The following is a 19,054-nucleotide window of genomic DNA, read 5'->3' as shown; positions in this document are numbered from 1 at the left end:
TCTACCTTCCTTCATGCCAAGCAGCTTGTTTAAAATTGGCAATGGATGGTAATCTCTGAAAATAGCCTTAATTTATATTTTCAGTTCTGTTGGTTATAAGCAATACTTTTAGACTGTTTGTATGTAATCAAAAAGTTCACCACAAATTTCCATTTTCTTATATGAATACCAACAGAAAACATGATTTCAGTAATCATTTTTCAAGTGGGCAAGCCAATGATAATTATTACTTGCACTAAAAAGTTTTGTGGCATGCAATTTAATGCATTTCACCTTTATAAATGATTTTTCTTCTCACTTCATAATTAATGATATCGTTCATTCTCCTTTGTGATGTTTTTGACATGCAAACATGAAATATATCACAGATGAGCTAAATGCCAATACCAGGTGAATGCTGTTAACATAAACTTATCCTCCTTCCTTTTATGTCAAAATGCCCTTTTCCACCAAAACACTGTTCTATTCTCTATAAGACAATGGGTTTTGTATCAGCATCTGGGTAACTAAGCCAGAAGTTATAATGTGTTACAGACATAGGATGAAATTCTTTCCATTGTTTGTCATGACCTGTAATCGTCACCACTTGTTACTTGATTGTCATGAAAAGCTTGTGCAAGCCTTCAGGTAAGTTGAAAGAGGCAGAAGATTCAATTTCCTTGGAATCCTCTTTACTTTATACATGGTTGTATAAAACAACAACAACTCTATAAATACTAGTATCTGTTCAAAAATCTGTATGATTAATTTCACAAAATAAATAAATAAATAAATAAATAAAAATTAAACTGCTGAAGAACCAACCCTGAGCAGTGTGTTTTGATCACACAACGGTCTGTTAAATTAAAAAAAAATAAAATAATAAAGATCTTTCAGTGTTTCAATTCAGAAGGCAAAGAAAAATGCATATTCCTCTCACCATGCCTCCTTATGTCATTATAGCCGTTCTGCAAGTATTTCCATATAAAATTTTGTTCACGAAAGTATTATTCAATAAAAAGTATTACAGACATATTTATCTGGGTATTATATATATTAGTGTTTGCACTTTAAAAAGGAACATTTTCCTATAAGCACAATTCTATTAGGTTCTCTCATGTACTTACAATGAAGACAGCAATTTACTTCCCCACTCCATTCCCATTTCTCATATTCACAGTACACATTCTCATAGAATCACTTAATGCATAGGATTTTTAACATTGTGTACAATTATGTTTACCTACTTAGATAAAGCAATTCTCTACTGTCACAGTTATATTCCCTCTTTTATATTTTTATGTGTTTACTTTGATTTAAGGTGGCATGGCATTGCTATCTACTTCAATTGGACTAAACAAAAATTTTAAAATATCTATTAAAAATTTATGCTTCAGATGCATGATATATTTACAAGTTAATTAAATACCCCCCATTATGATTAAATACTTTGTTACACTACACATCTTGTAGTTCATTGTCCTGCAAGAAGATATTACCTACACAATGCATAAACTTAAACTGTCATTGGTCATATCTCACTGCTTTTACTACAGAAAACAAAACACACAGCACTACAACACCCTGAGTGCTGTACAGTTCACAAATTAGATTCATGGATCAATTATACCATTAGTGGACAAGTTTTCATAACTTAACCACTTAAGGATGGCAAGAACAAATTGCTCTGTTGCTGGTTCTCAAAGAAGTAGTTTAGTTATTTATTAATTCCTTGACACATATAATTTGAATTTTCCTGTTATTAAACACTTTGGCACCACTCTACCATCAGGTAATACTGCACACTTTTTCAACAAGCCTAAAACAGAATGTAAATATCCTAGGTTAGTTTTGTTGTTGCTGTTGTTTTCCCCTTTATGTCATATTTCCTAATGCTGTGAGAAAGATGTAAATACTCACTATTGCTTCTGTTCATGAAAGAAGAAATTTAGCAATACAGGCCTGAAGCTCAGTTTTTGGAAGAATGACTTTGGAAGAACTTTTAGAAGAGTAACTTATATTATATTGTAAATATATAGTATTGCAAAATTATCAGTGCACATTTAAAAATACAAAACTAAGGATGAATTCAATCATTTTAATTGTTTTAAAACAACATTTTCCCCATAATCTCTAGGTTTTTAATACAGAATGTGCTAAAGCAACCCAAACCAAACAGTGTATAAAAACACCTTGGTATTGCAGTTAACCTGCTAGTATAGTGATACCTACAAGGATTTTTCTGTTCTGCAGGTACGACATAAAAAACAAGAAAAATCAAACCATGTATCAAACATATTTCTGATTTCCTTCAGATTGATGTTATGCAATGTATAGTCTTGTTTTGGATGCATAAATACAAGTACTGCTTAGAGGTGGACACAGCTTTGTAAATGAACAATGCAAAAGCAGATGCTAGCATCTGCATGCAGAGTCAGTTAGTTACAGCTCAGCACTAAGCCCAACTATTTCTAAAGATTGTTTATTTGGTTGCAACTTCATTAGTCTTTCTCCTTCAAGGAGAATGATGTGCAGTCTTTTCACTTTTGACTATTTATTTTTAAAATTATGTGCTGAAAATTACACATACAAATTTGGAGAACATTTTAAAATTACAGTTTAGTCTCAAATACTTTGAAAAGACACAGAACACCAGGGAAAGAACTAGGAGTCTTACTGCTGAGTATGCAGCAATAAAAATACCAATAATTACCAAGAATACCAAATACAATGTTGTATTTTCTCTTCTGTAGACACACTGATCAGCTGAACACTTGGAGGATGAAATTAGTATAAATGCCAATGTTAAAAAATATTTCCTTAAGTGCTGGTAAAATCCATTTGCTTTAACACTGTCTTGTATCCCCTTGCATAAAGCTGTGTGAAAACAATAAAGCTCACTCTAATACCTTTAGGATAATTAAGATTTAAAACCAGCCTAATAAATCCTCAACAAATAATCTATCTAGTTTTAGTTTAATCCCTTATATAGTCTGACATGCAGCTTAAGGCACAATTAGACTCTTCAGAAAAGAAAGCTCATGTAGACTACCACAAATAAAAAAAAGTACTTTTGTTTCCAAATGGAGTAATGTTACAGAATAAAACCCTACAAATGGGGAAAAAAGAAAGAATGGTGACTACTACAACCTCTAATTACAGCTTCATAATTTTACGTAAGATAAAAAGGCACATGAAAAACAAATAAGTTACCAGCTAATAACTTTTTTTTTTCCTTCTGTTTCTATGAACAGGAATATCAACTTACCTCCTGTCTTTACAGTGAGCATGAAATCCAGAAAAATAGCAAATTATTAACAACTACTATGTCTGAAAATTGGATGTAAGAAATGGGTTGGAAATTGTATTTAAAACAGGACTTATAAACAAGATCTTAAAAAAAATCAAACTACTTTTTATAAAGATTTGACAAATGTAAAACAATTCAACAATGTCCCAGTCCTCCTATATAGTATTTCTCCCTACCACTCATAATTTCGGCAAATGACTCACTTGGGTTAGACATTTTTCCCAGAAATGTCATTTGCTTTAAGAACAAGTTTCTCACAATATTAAATTCCATACAATAATTAAAAACTTCCAGGTCCACACTGTGATTTATTATAAGCCTTTTCCATCTGGATTTGTGTAAATGGCTTTTCTCAAGATTCTACTGGGACTAATAATTGGAATAAGGAAATGAAGGTGAAGATTACAGGAGATAACATAACGAAGGATTAAATGTGCTGCATGCTCTTTGTCATAGAATACTCCTTATTTTTAAAGATGAGAAGATCAATTAATTCAGCATTTATTTGCTTTTTTCCTTCACTGAGATTAGCAGTCTGGGAACCTTCCAATTTATAGACAATCTACATGAGATGGACACATTCTGTCCATCCAAGGATGCATCAGAACAATTGAGCTATTTATTAATAATCTGTATGCTAGATTGAGTGTGATTAAAACATACACCCTTAACATAAAGGGATAATTTATCAGGTAAAAGTGATCTACAAACACAGATTATAAATAAAATATATAATGTAATATACAGTACAAAAAAAAAATGCACTTACAAGTCCTTGACACCAATTCTGAAGGACTTTAATTCAAGGCGAGACCCAAACATTATAGGGTGGACAGTGAACAGAGCTTAGGAACCTCATTTAAATGCTGTGATCATGAATAAATTAATTGATGTCTAAACTTGGAAGAATCTAAAATTCTGGAAGTACCTGAGTTTTCACCCTTACTATTCTCTAGATGCTTTACTATTCTGTTTCCGTACAGACCTTTGAAGAAACACAGGCTTTGCACCTCTGCAAAGTTTGCAGAGGTGTCCTACCAATAGCAGAAACCATAAACTGAACCCTCTCACCCCTGCAACTTGAGACAATTGAATCACAATGGTGTAGTGAAAGCTATTTTCCAAGTCTGGTGATTGTGCTCCACAGAAAATTCAAGAGCACCAATTGCTTTCCTGGTTTTAGGTTCCTCATTTAGGTTCCACTGGTTCCCTCCAGGTTCCATTGAGAAGTAGAAGCTGGATGCTGGATTTTTCATTTTTATTGCATCATACTGATAATATGCAAGACCTCAGTTTGATTTCCTTTTCCTCTGGAATATATTTAAATCAAACTTTGCCATCTCCTATCAAATATATTGAATCAGGTAAGCAAAAGGAATGGACTCCATCTCAGTTCTCACCTTCTCTTCCCTTCTCCTGGCCATGTGAACTGTACAGTTATAAGGCTTGTGGACTAAAATTCTTTCTTATTTAGAAAAATTACATTTTTTTTTGTATAATAATGCAATAATATTGCATTATTTTCAGCTCTGAATTCTTGGAGAATTAGAAGATACCATGTCACAAAGCCAATATTTGTTTTCTCACAATAATTACCAATACATTTTGTGAAATATATTTAATGTAAATGGTTCAACTAAACTTCAAAAACTTACACTGTGAAGATGAAACTGTACTTATACAGTGAAGATAAAACCAAATCAGAAAATTTTGTGAATACAGTAAGATGGAATATATTTAAGAAATGCAAAATATATTTGAATTGTTCTCCTGCAGATATTGGACTGTAGTTGAGAGATGTTATTTTGCCAGATCATTATATTTTTACTGCCATACGGCTGGGAAAATATTAACATACTTCTACCAGTAAATACTTGTTACAAATAGATCATATTTTATGTTATTACAGTTTTTGATACTTACAGGTCACAGGAGCATGCCTTGCCCAGATCAAGAACTGAGTAACCGAGTACAGTGAGAGACACAGCCAACAGCACAAGGCAAATAGGCAGCGTGTGGTGAGCCATGACACACGTGGCAGCACAGACAAGGGCAGTAACGAGCCTTGGTACAGGCTATGCATCAGTGGATGACATGAGAACACAAGAAATGCTCGTAAACTACGATAACAGACCAATTTGACTGGCAGCCCGTGACAACGCCTGTCTGTAGAGCAACCAGTAATAGAGACCATATGGAAACATTGCCAAGCTGATGTCTGACACACCGGGAAAGCCAAGCACTGAAGTGGAACCAGCTCTCCTTCGGTACTGAGCCAATTCCTAGAGCAAGTACCCTGCATCTGTATTACCCAGCCTGCCCTTGAACACCTCCAGTGACGGGGGTGCCCACAGCTTCTTTGGGCAGCCTGTTCTAGAGCCTCACCACCCTCACAATGAAGAATTTCCTCCTAATGTCTTTGCAGCTATTGTCCTGTGTTCTTTTTCTCACTGCGACAGTATCCAATTGTATGTTGATTTTAAACATGCTTGATGTAATTTGTCTTGTACAAGTTATAATCAGTAAAGCTGAGTAAGAAGTTGGTTTATATACAGCATGTTCGCACAGACTCATATATGCATAGTCATGCATATCAAGTTGTGTGCAAAACCTCAAAAAGCAGCATAAAATGCACTAAAATGACTACACCTGTCTTCATATCTGTAGAATTTATTACATAAACTCTGCCAGTAAAGAATAACAAAAACTTTTCCATGTTAAACAAAACTCCTCAATCTTTAGATATTTTTCACCATAACAATTTTTATATAGCTGTCATTGGACTACTCAAGCTGTCGGGATGATACATTCTGAAAACATTAAGAATTTGTTTTAAATACTAACTTCAATTTGGCTTTAGAATTAAAAGACAAAATTGGTTGAATGTGTCAGGTTAAATGGAATACCACCCTTATGTCGATAAGAAAATGTTGGAAAAACAAGCACCTGAATCAGACTCTATACAGATCAGACTCTATACAGACTCTATACAGGGTCTGATAAGGCAACACACTAAATGAATAATTTCTGCATAATGTCATCCTAGAACTCAATGGCCTGTAATCAGAAAACAGTTCTGCTGGACATGAAGGTAACTGGCAGTATAACATTAGTAAGGATGGGTTTATCTTTATGAATTAATTGTTTCTAACTTTGGCGATTTTCATATTTTTTAGTGCAACTAGTGGACTAAACTGGCCAAGCATATCAACCAGTGGCTTGTTTTTTATTTTGAAACATCAAAGGACAAATACGTCATGAGTATTTAATGACTGAAGATTCAATGACATAAAACCATATTGCTACTACCCTCAGACATTATCTCACAGAGATTATCTCACAGAATGGCTGTTGCTTTAGTTAGTCAAACTGAAAACACCTCTTCAAGGAGATTTTAATATACAGCAAAGCCATGAGCATTATTATGCAAAAATATTTCCAAACATTAACCACTGTACAGTTCCAATTCAGCACATCACATGGATTGTATATGGGGGAAAATGCCAAAACCACATAATTTTACAGTTATATCCTTTCAGAATTATGTTACAACACTCCTACAACAAAAGACTTTTTTTTCTTCCTATATTTAAAAAGAAATTCAAATATATTTTACTTTTCTATTAATCACCTTCTTTTGGTGCCAGATTTGGTGAGTGAGAACTTTTATGTATCCACAAAATGGAAAAACTAACTCTGTAGATCACAGAATCACAGAATTTCTAGGTTGGAAGAGACCTCAAGATCATCGAGTCCAACCTCTAACCTAACACTAACAGTCCCCACTAAACCATATCCCTAAGCTCTACATCTAAACGTCTTTTGAAGACTTCCAGGGATGGTGACTCCACCACCTCCCTGGGCAGCCTGTTCCAGTGCCTAACAACCCTTTCAGTAAAGAAATTCTTCCTAACATCTAACCTAAAACTCCCCTGGCGCAACTTTAGCCCATTCCCCCTCGTCCTGTCATCAGGCAGGTGGGAGAACAGGCCAACCCCCACCTCACTACAGCCTCCTTTAAGGTATCTGTAGAGAGCAATAAGGTCGGCCCCTGAGCCTCCTCTTCTCCAGGCTGAACAAGCCCAGCTCCCTCAGCCGCTCCTCGTAGGACTTGTTCTCCAGGCCCCTCACCAGCTTCGTCGCCCTTCTCTGGACCCGCTCAAGCACCTCGATGTCCAAATGTCCAGATGATACATAGTGGCAGTATCTTCAAGACTTCCAGCACTAATTCAAATTGTAGACTTTCCTTTTCTTAAGAAAACAATTTTTACAGAGTACTTTTCTCCTTCCAATAAACACTGGACATGATAATATAAATTTATCTGTACCTAAAACTACCAAATTTCCTGTCCCCAGCTGTCTATGCAACCTCGTACCTGCTGTTACTGCTCATTTTCATATTGAACTGAAACCCTTACGCAGCAGATACTGACAGCAGCAGGCTACTGAAAAGAGCTGTAGCTTAATTACACTTACATAGCTTAGACAATGAAGTAAACATTTCCATAAAGAACTGTTTTACTTACTTCTTCAGAGAACAGTAAGTTTAGTAAGCACCACAAGTCTATAAAATATTGGGGAGAATAGCATGGGCATCACTTGGCAGCAGGACACTTCCAAGTTTCATAGGTATTTATTTCTATTTGTTTATTTATGCATTTTCAGCAGATCAAAGTGAGGAAATTTACCTGTATTCTGAAAATTGAATTTCCCTCATAGACTTTAATGGGAGAGGTGAAACAGAGCAAGACGCTTAGTGTTGGGAAAGTCAGTTGTTTTCCTAGCAACGATCTGTTCGTGTTGGTTTTTACTTAAGTAAAAAGCAACAATTAATTGTAGGAACAAAAGTATTATTTGCTTACTTTCATGTGTACTTACTTTTCATGTTGCTTACTTTTTTATGTGTACTCAATAGCCAAGCTACCAGTCAGGAAGGCCACAACTAAGGTAAGATTTTAAGAAAAATATATTCAAAATCCTTGGAATGGATAGTTATTTCCACCTCCAAAAGGAAGTATTCAGTAAAACAGCTCTATGTGACAAAAATAAGGTGACAGACATTAATAAAGCTTCAGTTCTTCAAAGAAGCAGTGGCAGGATTCCCTGATGTAAATCATATTAACCAGTAGAGCAGGGTAAGATTTTCTATTTTCTAATCATGCAACCAATTGAAAACAGTGTTGACATGGCTTAAATCCTCTTCACTGAATTTTTAGAATAGTTGTTCCAGATATTTATTTATTTATATATATTTTTGGAAGAAAAGTAGGATATTGAGGCAGCATGGCAACTACCATCAACTTTTCACACAATTCTCTTCAGTCCATGTCCAAGGACTTTTTCAAACATTTTATTTCAATCTGAACTTAAATTCACTGAAGTCAATAGAACACCCTCTAGAACAGGTTCAGTACGAACATATTTTTCATTATATATTAATGGGAAGTTATGAATAATGCTACTGTACTCTCAACCTTCAAAAAATCCACTCCTCTTTGGGAAGAAAGATTCATAATATCCCTTTGAACTACCCTGGTAGATGAGTAACAAAAGTTAACAATTTAGAACATCACTTTCTCCCTCTCCTTCTACCAGTCAGACCTTCCTCAATATCCTTACTATTTCCCCAAAGAATGACAAAAGAAATAGAATCTTATGTACATGCATGTGTACATAACAAAGTTTAGCAGATACTTTGTTTAAAAGAACTGGCTACATATATAATAAAGACATACAAATAACTATCTTGCATTTTTCACTCCATTCCTGTAAGTCAAAAGCAGGATGGCTAGACATGATTGTACGAGACAAAAATCTTTCAAATATATTTTGGTTTTTGGTAAATATATTCTTCCAAAATGTTCAGGAAACTTCTAATCTTCTCATCATAGTAAATTCCCCAAAAGCATAAACAACTGAGAATGACTTCTTTTTATAACGCAAAATGCAATTGATTACAAAGAAGATTTCCAGGTGGGAAAATGAAATGAATTTGTTAGCAGCTAATTAACCTCTGTATCACACTATCCAATCTGTTTAATTAAAACAGCAAAGTACGTTTATTTTAATTTATTCACCATTACTTTCTTTAGTTGATGAAAGAACATACTAATAAAAAAAAAAGTAGAAATTGTCAAAACTGATTGTAGATTTTATCTAGATTGTAAATACTGGGACCAGTACAGTACAGGAGCCTAGTTAAACAATTTTTTTTGGACATCAGCTTTGCAGGACATTGGCATTGGTGTTCTGAATTCATACTTAAGTATGTGCTACAAAGGAATGAACTAGGCTACACTATTTACATTTCTTGCTCTAAAATACAGGAAGTACAGAAAATACAGACAATAAGACAGCTCTCCAATGCCAGCAAATCTGCAAAAGAACCTTAGAGGAAATGACATATTTTATCTATACGTATTATATACTTATATATATAGTATATAATATTTACATATTATATATTTTATCTATACATATATATGTGTGCGTATGTATTATGTATTATTATATTATATACATACATATATGTTTTTTAAACCATGCACTGGGCAAACTTGAAGACATGAGATTTTGAAATGAGTTTAATACCTTCTCTTTTTATCTTATCATAAAGAAATAGTATATGGCAAGGAATGTATTACACAAAGTCATTAGGATTAAATTCCAAGCAAAACCACACATAACATTAATCTCTTTTAAGAATCTCATTGTATTAGAAAAAAAAAAAAAAAAAAAACAAGCTCATATTTTGGGTAGTTGCATAAATAGCAGTGGCTGAGGGATTTTTGCATCCCTTTCTTTCCTCTTTTTTTACATATGTAAAAACTAAACTACAAAGAAATTATAATGTTGATATTTTTGCTGGGAAAATAAACACACAGTATATTTGGCTTAGTATTACAATACTGTGTAACACAGGAGTTTGTATCTAAATTATGAAAGTCTAATCCAAATTGTGGACCACATCATATATACCTGACACTGACCTGTGAAGGTAATGATCTCTCTTAAATAAAATTTTTAAAAGAATTTGATTTCATTCCCTGCCTGCATGAATTTTTTACCTGGTTAATTCAATAGCCTAAAGTCTGTCCACAAAAAGCCACAGAGATGTAAAATATACAAATAGAAGATATATAGTATCTAAATCACAGCAATAACTTATCTTAGACAGCTTGCATGAAGATTAAAGAAAAAAAGAACCAAATTTCTCCATTTCCTTCTAAGTGCAGAAAGTACCTTTACAAAAGGTAATAAAGTTGAAAGCATTTCATGTCATCTTTTCAGACTGCTTTGGTTCTCAGACATAACAAATGTGACTACCATATGGACTTCTAAGTATATTAATGGTGCTTTTACCAAGACAAATCTTACCCTCTTCATTAAGATTCTACTTTAAATGATTTTGCTAGATCTCTGATGTCTTAAAGGAAAACAACTGTGGACAGCAGTTACCAGGCTTAAGAAATATCCCATGCTCACCTAATTAATAAAGAACAGAAGGAATCATAATTTAATTATGCAGCTTTGACATCTATTTTGTGCATGTCTTGCACTGAGTCACTGCAATAAAGCAAAGATCCATGAGTACACATTATTTCAGAAGCAGTTTAGTAGCATGAGACAACCCAGAAGCTGTAAAATGTCATTCATTTTGCTATTTAACATAAAATGATGAAGACTTTTCTAGTTAATCACTACAAGAAAAAGGACTACATCACAAAACATAATTACTTTTCTTCCTAATTATTGGATACATTACACTGGAATGCTAGAATTCATGTAGAAGAACTCTGTGATTTAAGAGCTGTATCAATGTCTTGCTATTATAGTTCTTGTTCTGTGTCTTAACAACCGCATGAAATTGAAAGTTATCTCTGTTTTCTTCCATGGACCACAACAGGGTTTTTTACTTGCCCTTAATTTGATGCTTATGCCAACAAACTGCAAAGAACTAAGGAAACAGACTTCTAAATGAGCTAGAAGCTTTCCATGCTCCCTGATACAGCTGCTGACTGCATGCCTGTTCCCCTCACTTCCACCTCTGTATAAAAAACTTTAGAAACTGACGTCTAATGACATCAGGTATTATTTGTCTATTTGTATATTATTTGTATATATTTGATATTTAAGTGCACTCATTTCTATAAAAATGCAGCCATACCCTCAGAGCCAGGCTAGGTACAGGCACAGCAGACAGCTATATAGCTCATTAGACTGCAAGGGCTGCAAAATGTACTCAAAGTCCACTTTGCCTGCACCAAATCATTGTAAAAACAGACTGCTGGCTGTCAGTAGGATTCAGAGAACCACAATCTCTCCTTGGAAACATTCCCTCCCTTAAAACCAGTTTCAGCCCAAGGCTGCACATATGCTCCAAACAGCAGGAGTAGCAACCCTGGATCTTTATTGACAACTTCTGATTTAATGTTCCATTTCTTCCTGTTTCTTCCAGCTCTTCCCAAATCTGCCCAGAGGAGCAACTCAGAGGAGAAGGAAATGGCTAGTTCTAAATCTGCACAACTCGGCACTGGGACAGGCTCCCCAGGGCAGTGGGCACAGCACCAAGCCTGCCGAAGTTCAAGAAGCGTTTGGACAATACTCTCAGGGGAGTTGGAACTGGATGATCTTTAAGGACCCTTCCAATCCAAACTATTCTGTAATTCTATGATCATTTGCAATTAACAAATGTTTAGATGATGTACTCAAAAAGTCTTAGTCCAGACTGTGTGCTCTTTTGTTGGTATCCCTCAACAAAACAAAGTAACACCCTTTGCTGACGTAACACAGCCCTACTGAAAAATGCCAGCCTATACAAGTTGAATCAAAAATGTTCTGAGTGGTGAAGTGTATGGCAAGACTGTATTTCAGTCTTATTGCAAGCCTACTATTTCAGCAATGCATAGTTTATAGTATTTGAAGTCTAGAAGTCAGCTAAATTAGTAGAATAAAACAGAAGAGAACAGAACAGAACAGTTCAGCTGGAAGGGACCTACAAAGATCATCTAGTCCAACTGTCTGACCACTTCGGGGCTAAACAAAAGCTAAAGCATACAATTAAGGGCATTGTCCAAATGCATCTTGAACACTGACAGGGATGGGGCATCAACCACCTCTCTAGGAAGCCTGTTCTAGTGTTTGACCACCCTCACAACAAATAAATTTTTCCTAATGTCCAATTTGAACTTTCCCTGTACAGCTTTGTGCCATTCCATGTGTCCTGTCCTCTGTTACGAGGGAGAAGAGACCAGCACCTCCCTCTGCACTTGCCCTTCTTAGGAAACTGTAGAGTGACTGCACTGAGTGAAGTTGTTAGCAAGAGGAAATTGGGTGAAATTAAACTTGCTTGCACAAGATCATACAGACTGGTAGAAAACTTTGGATGGAAGTTTTATTTCACTTTTTAAGTGGAAAAAAAAATAATCACTCACACAGCATAAAAAGTTTTATCAGGAAAAAATACCAGAATTATATGCAGACACTGAAAAATATCAATAGTGCCAAGCTCCTCAGTTTCACCGTTCCCATGTGTAGCTCTTAAGAAATGTAAAACTGAAGTTCCTCTCTAGAGAAGCAGCAAATCTCACAGGACTAAGAAGAGAATCCTAGCTGAATTAATTATTCATTAGGGGTTATTCATCCATGTTTAAAAGCAAAGATCTGCTCCAGATTAGAATAGTCATATCTTTATATATTTTCAAGGCAGTTAAAATACAGAGTAGTTCATTGCAAGTATAGTTTGTGACTACCAAATGGGAAAATGAAAATAGTGTGATAGCATCTTCCATGAAGACATAAATTACATGCAGTTATAGAGTTGGCCAAAAGCTGTCAAGATTTCCTAAAACTTAATGTCCCTCCACCAAGACCTACACTTGTTTGTGTATGTATTTATGCAGTCCTGATTTGCTCATAGCTGATAGAAAAAGTGAACTGTAGAAAAGTAAACAAACACTTAGCACAGGCCACATTTCTGGTCAAATCAAGCAGAATTCTATTATTGCTTCATTGCATGATGTAGAATAATGTTGCTCATTTTGAAGAGTCTCTCTGTTCCATGTTATGTGCATCTCCTGCTCTGTGGCAAGCCCTCAGAAATACCTGCCATTACTTGTACTGCTACTCATTATTGTCAAGACATAGAAGAGTCAGAATTTCACCTTTTGTTTAAATTTTATGAAAAATCAGAAGTACACTATGCACAGGGGATAGAAGGATAAGGTTTCCCAAACCCCTTGAGCAAAACACATCTCTTAAAAATAGGATTGACTATTGCTCTTAGAGTATTTTAAATCAATTCAGAATGAAGCTTGAATTAACACTTATACCAACTGCAAAATAATACAGACATCAAAACATTTCTGCTTCCAAATACTGCATAAGCCACTGTTCTTACAACATCAACTTTTGCTATACTTTAGGTACATAATGTCTAGAAAATGCTTTTACAAACTTTTAAATACCCAAGCCTTCCAAGTACCACTTTAGCTCCTTTTGCTCTTTCTAAAGATGAGTTGTGACAAAGACAGCCTGAATTTTCATCTAGTATCTTAAAAGAATCCTGTGGCAAAAGAACAAGATAAGTTATCAAAGCCTGCACAACTCCTGAGGATTTGTCATTTGAAAAACAGGGGGCAATGGAGTGAAGATAAACACAAATACCTCTGCTCAAGAAAAAAAAATCCAGCCCACCTATCTCAGAATTTCAGAAAAGCTAATATAACATAATATGCACAGTCCCAAGCCCATATCTGTATGCTTTTATTCTTTTTTGACATTAAACACTTTGAAGTATTTTTGGGTATAATTTTCTTTAAATAAATTTGGAAATCAGAAAGAGTAATTGCCAAGTTTCCTATTATGAATTGCATTCTGTCTCTGAAGTAAGAATCTAAACTTTGTAATATTTTCTGAACTTCTATATATTTTAGAAATCTGCCTCCATCATGGAAAATCATATTTGAATGTTAGTGTCTTGCTCCATTTGTGCATGTTCTGTTATAGCATTTTTTCCTTTATAAACAAAAAAAAATATCCTCCAATCAGTAATTCAAAATTAGTAGGATTAAGTTCATACTCCTTTTCCCAAAAACATTAACACATTTCTTAAATTCAGCAATTAAAAGAAAAAGAAAAAAAAGATCAGGACAACACCAATGTAGTGGGGAATGAGGGGAACTGACATACAGAATTTGCCTAGGAGATAATAGAAACTAGTCAGAGCCCAGTTATACTGGCAAAGATAGATCAAGAAGAAAAACACCATTATTTTTCAAGAGATGATATTCGAAAAAAAAAGTTTAAAGATGAAGAAAACAGAGTCCTTCTAAAATAAATCTTATTATATTATTTTACCGATTCACCTAGGATAGTAAAGCAATTGTAAGAATTATTTATCACAAATTTAAATTAGCAACTGAATTTGAAGGTGAAATGTAGAATCATAAAACTAATTAGCTTCATCTGTGTTACATATTCAGCAAAGACTCTTAGAAAATAAGCACAACAGCAGCATGCAGAAAGCTTTTCTTAACATACTGTACCTCTCTATTGTAAACTAAAGAACCTGCAGGGTGTTAATAAATTGAGTACAATAGCATATCCTGCCTTTAATAAGATTTTTGTTTGGAAAGTGCATTAAAGAATCATGCAAAAAGATGGCATTAATGCATTTGCATGCATACCATACACGGTGCTTTAATGAGAAATCACACCTTTTTTTTCCCCTTTTCTCCAGTTTCTTCCCTCCATCCCTTTTTCAGAAGCTTTTTTTTTTTTTTTTTTTAAACGAGCTGCCTGGTAAATAAGTAAAAAGCGTATTAGATGTCTTTTACCATATTTGATTTTTCAGATAAAATATAGTGCTTGAAAGATTCTGCAGTGATTGAAGGTGTTTCATCTCTTTATTCTAAGAGCCTTTTTGGATAGTTCCCTACCACTGAAGAGTACTCTGCTGCCCACATGAGATTCTTTCAAAGTTTTGTATTACAAAATTATGCACGCCTATATTCAACATAACAATATTAAGAGATGATAAATAACCAAAAGATATAGCAGAGAAATTCTCTACTATAGTTTAAGAACTCTGCCTACATATAATCTTGATTTTGATTGTAAAGCTTCTATTTGCCAGCTTTTTTTATCAAGCTCCTAATTGATTTAAGATTCCTATTGTGTGGGGAAAAAATGAAAATAAAGACAACAGCCATAAGTGTTCAAATGATTAATCATGCTAACCCAAAAGACAGATCCTTCATTCTTTAAACAAAGGCATAGAAGAACTGTTCTGTTACAACCCAGATTTTATAAGAAGCCTATGATTTGGTGGATGAAAAATTATATATGAGCCCACTGTGCATGCTTGCAGCCCAGAAAGCCAACTGCATCCTGGGCTGCATCAAAAGCAGCATAGCCAGCAGAGCGAGAGATTGTCCCTCTCTGCTCTACCCTCATCAGACTCTACTTGGAGCCCTGTGTTCAGATCTGGCATTCAGCTCTTGGGCCCCCAACAGAAGAGGGACATGGAGCAGGCCCTGAGGATAGCCACAAAGATCATCAGAGGGCTGGAGCACCCCTCCAATAAGAAATGGCTGAAAAAGCATGTTTTTCAGCAGAAGAGAAGGCTCCAGGGAGACATTTGCAGCCTTCCAGTACTTCAAAGATGGGAAGAAATTTTTAAAAGGCACATAAAAAGAAGGACGAGAGGTAACGGTTTTAAATTGAAAGAGGGTAGATTGAGATTAGATATAAGGAAGAAATTCTTCACTTGAAGAATTTCAAGTGTTCACTGGAATAAGTTGCCCAAAGAAGCCATGGATGCCCCATCCCTGGCAGTGCCCAAGGCCAGGCTGGATGGGGCTTTGGGCAGCCTTGTCTGGTGGGAGGTGCCCCTGCCCATGGCAGGGGGGTTGGAACTGAGTGATCTTCAAGGCCCCTTCCAACCCCAACTATTCTATGATTCTATGATTTTTAGACTCAGAATCATCTGAGGGACTATAGGAAGTTATAAAAGGAAAACTCCAGGCAAGCTAGCGAGAGGAATTACCCTTAAAGGTTGTTTTTGTCTTTTTTTTTTTTTTAACCTTTTTTTTTTTTCCCCTTGTTTCTATACCCAACTATTGTCTTCCAGAAATTTGTAAACCAGAGGGCACCAGTGAGACCTTGTGAAAACAAACCTGAACATTAGTGGCATGATGCTGGGGACAGACAAGGCGACAGTGAGATCCTGTTCCCAGTATAGAATGGTAGAAAAAAATCTGCACTCATCTGATGAAACCTAGAAACCTCCAGAAAGGCATCAGGACAGGCTTGTTCACAGTGAACTTGTACATTAAGATGAATGTCTTCTTACTAATTCCAGCAATCCTAGGAATGTAAGGTCAGTTCTTCAAATACTGTAACTGTTGTATTTCCTATCCAATTTTGAGAAAGCACTGGTGAAAACTTGCTGAATTGTTTGTTCCTGCAAAATTTGCCCTGCATTTTTACAAATCAAAAAGGTGTGAGCACTAAGTATCAGATAAACATCAGAACAAACCCTGAAACCACACAGTTTCAGTAAGTGATTCATTCTTATTTCCTTCTTCACCTCACGATGCACACACATAGCTCTGTCCCCTGAGTGGTAAGATGTCAGAGTCTAAACAATCACTGACGGAAGAAAGGTATTTCATTCCTTTCAGTGAGATATGGCACATTTAATTTAAATTATGCACAAATCAAAGCTATATGTCACATAAGTGAAGGTGGCACACAGCCCTTCAGAGAAGAAAATATCATCTTCCCTAAGACCTTTACCATCTGCCTGTCAATTGAAATCAATCATTCCACATATTTTTTTCCAAGTCACATATGGTTTAGACGTGTGAGGCCTCATCCAAAATTAATCAAAATCAATGGAAGATTTATTTCACAGTGTTTTGGATCAGAACATTGTGTCAAGATACAGACAGCTTTGACACTTTGCCCATCGTTAGTGTTGTTCAAACTTTCACAGAATTATTAAGTACAGATTACTGGGAAAGGATCCCACACCTAGTTTGCACCTGTGGGAACTGGTTTTACACCCCAGTTCTGGAGCCAAATCTAAACATTTTAATTCCCCATGGATGTCCTTTGTGCTGAAGAGGACAACGAGAGATACAAACCATAAGAGAGCTATATCCTTTCTTTGATGATATTAGAGAAATAAAAAAATACTTGTTTGTTACCTTCTCTGAGCATCTCTCTTTCAAATGGCAATCTTTAATAAACTGCCTCCCTAGAATGAATCAATACTAACACTAGAAAATTGGTTATTTTGTTTGTTTTCCAGTTGAAGCTTTTAGGATGCAAAGATGCTTTGCATTGTCCATTTATTGTCCATGATAAGTTACAGACAGTCCTGAAATCTAAAATCTTCGATCTGCAGTAAAGGTCATGAGCTGCCTACTACTGCCCTGCTCCTGCAGGTCACCTCTTGGGTCACCCCTATGTATCAACTCTTGTTATGAAAGACTTGTTTTATATCAGTTATCTTTCATTTCTTTGCTGAGCAACTTTTCACTACAATTTTACACAACTGATGTTGATTAAAAAAAACTCATAACCCCAAAGTACTATTTCTATGACTTCCTGTTTTACTTCTAAGGCCACAAACACAAGCCTATACATTAACATCACAGGAAATGCTGTCTTGGAAGTATCAGGGTTCAGGAAATCATCATTTACACAGAAGAACATAAAATTGTATTGTTTAAAAGATAAGGCATATTGAAAGGATTTTTCATGTGGCATTTTAATGTGATAATTAATTCCTAAAAGTCTGAGTTTCAGTCTTCATATAAGTAAGAGGATGCTAATAGTCCATGCATAAAGACTCTCCTCACTAAAATACAAATGAGAAATCCCTTATGTTTATACATGTGTAAGTACAATTAATATTGCAACCCAACTGGAAACAAAATTGCTTTAGTTAACCAACCATTGCAATGCAATCAAATGTGGTATCAAATGTAATTGTAGAAGATTCATTTGGGGAATAACAGCAATTATTTCATAAAGAATTCTCCCCTCCTCCTTCCAATTCACATGCACACAATTTTTTTCATGCATCTCTGCACCAGCAAAGTAATTGGACCATCACAAGTGTCAAAAATACCACCATTTCATTCTGCAATACACAGGAAAATTCAAACTGACAAGGCTGTTTCATTTAGCAATATTGGGTTGTACCTCTGATTTGTAACTGCATTAATCTAAAAACGTTTAAGTAGTTTTTATTTCTCCAGCTGTACATGCAGCTAGGGAATTGTGCAATGCTGATGGAGTAGGAAGCAAAGAATGGCATTTCTTTGTCTGCCTGAAGCTAAGTACTTTGGATTTGCCTTCACACAACTATTCTCTGAAGACTTAATACTTTTATAATGTAAGTATTCTTCTAGGGCTGTTGAGGGAAACTGCAGTTCAGATATTTTAATTGACTTTGTGTTTAATCAGAAAACAACCCATATTGCAATCCAATGTTAATGATTTTTTTTTCCTTTTTTTTTTTTTACTCAGAAGACATTCAGTATTCTTCGTTAGTATTCTTAATTAATAATCCTTTGAATTGTTTTGTATTTTTTAGTAATTTAATTAGTCATTACTAAAATTATCTTGACATTTAATTATCAATGCAAACCACTGAAAACCATTATGATTTTTATATCTGTCAGACTCCTAAAAATACTTATGTCAGCTGCAATGTGACTGTCAAGGACATTGATCGTGAACTCATTAGAA

At 35.0% G+C, this 19,054-nt stretch overlaps 1 protein-coding gene across 10 annotated transcripts in view; it reads right to left on the bottom strand.

Annotated features, from left to right (window-relative positions):
• The window catches only part of CACNA2D1 (calcium voltage-gated channel auxiliary subunit alpha2delta 1), a 404,961-nt gene that overhangs the window by 190,480 nt on the left and 195,427 nt on the right, over window positions 1-19,054 (bottom strand). The window lies entirely within an intron of this gene.

This window comes from Anas platyrhynchos, chromosome 1 (assembly GCF_047663525.1).
Source record: "Anas platyrhynchos isolate ZD024472 breed Pekin duck chromosome 1, IASCAAS_PekinDuck_T2T, whole genome shotgun sequence".
NCBI lineage: Eukaryota > Metazoa > Chordata > Aves > Anseriformes > Anatidae > Anas > Anas platyrhynchos.
The sequence above is the reverse complement of the archived record's forward strand: the minus strand, read 5'-3'. Positions and strand labels throughout refer to the sequence as shown.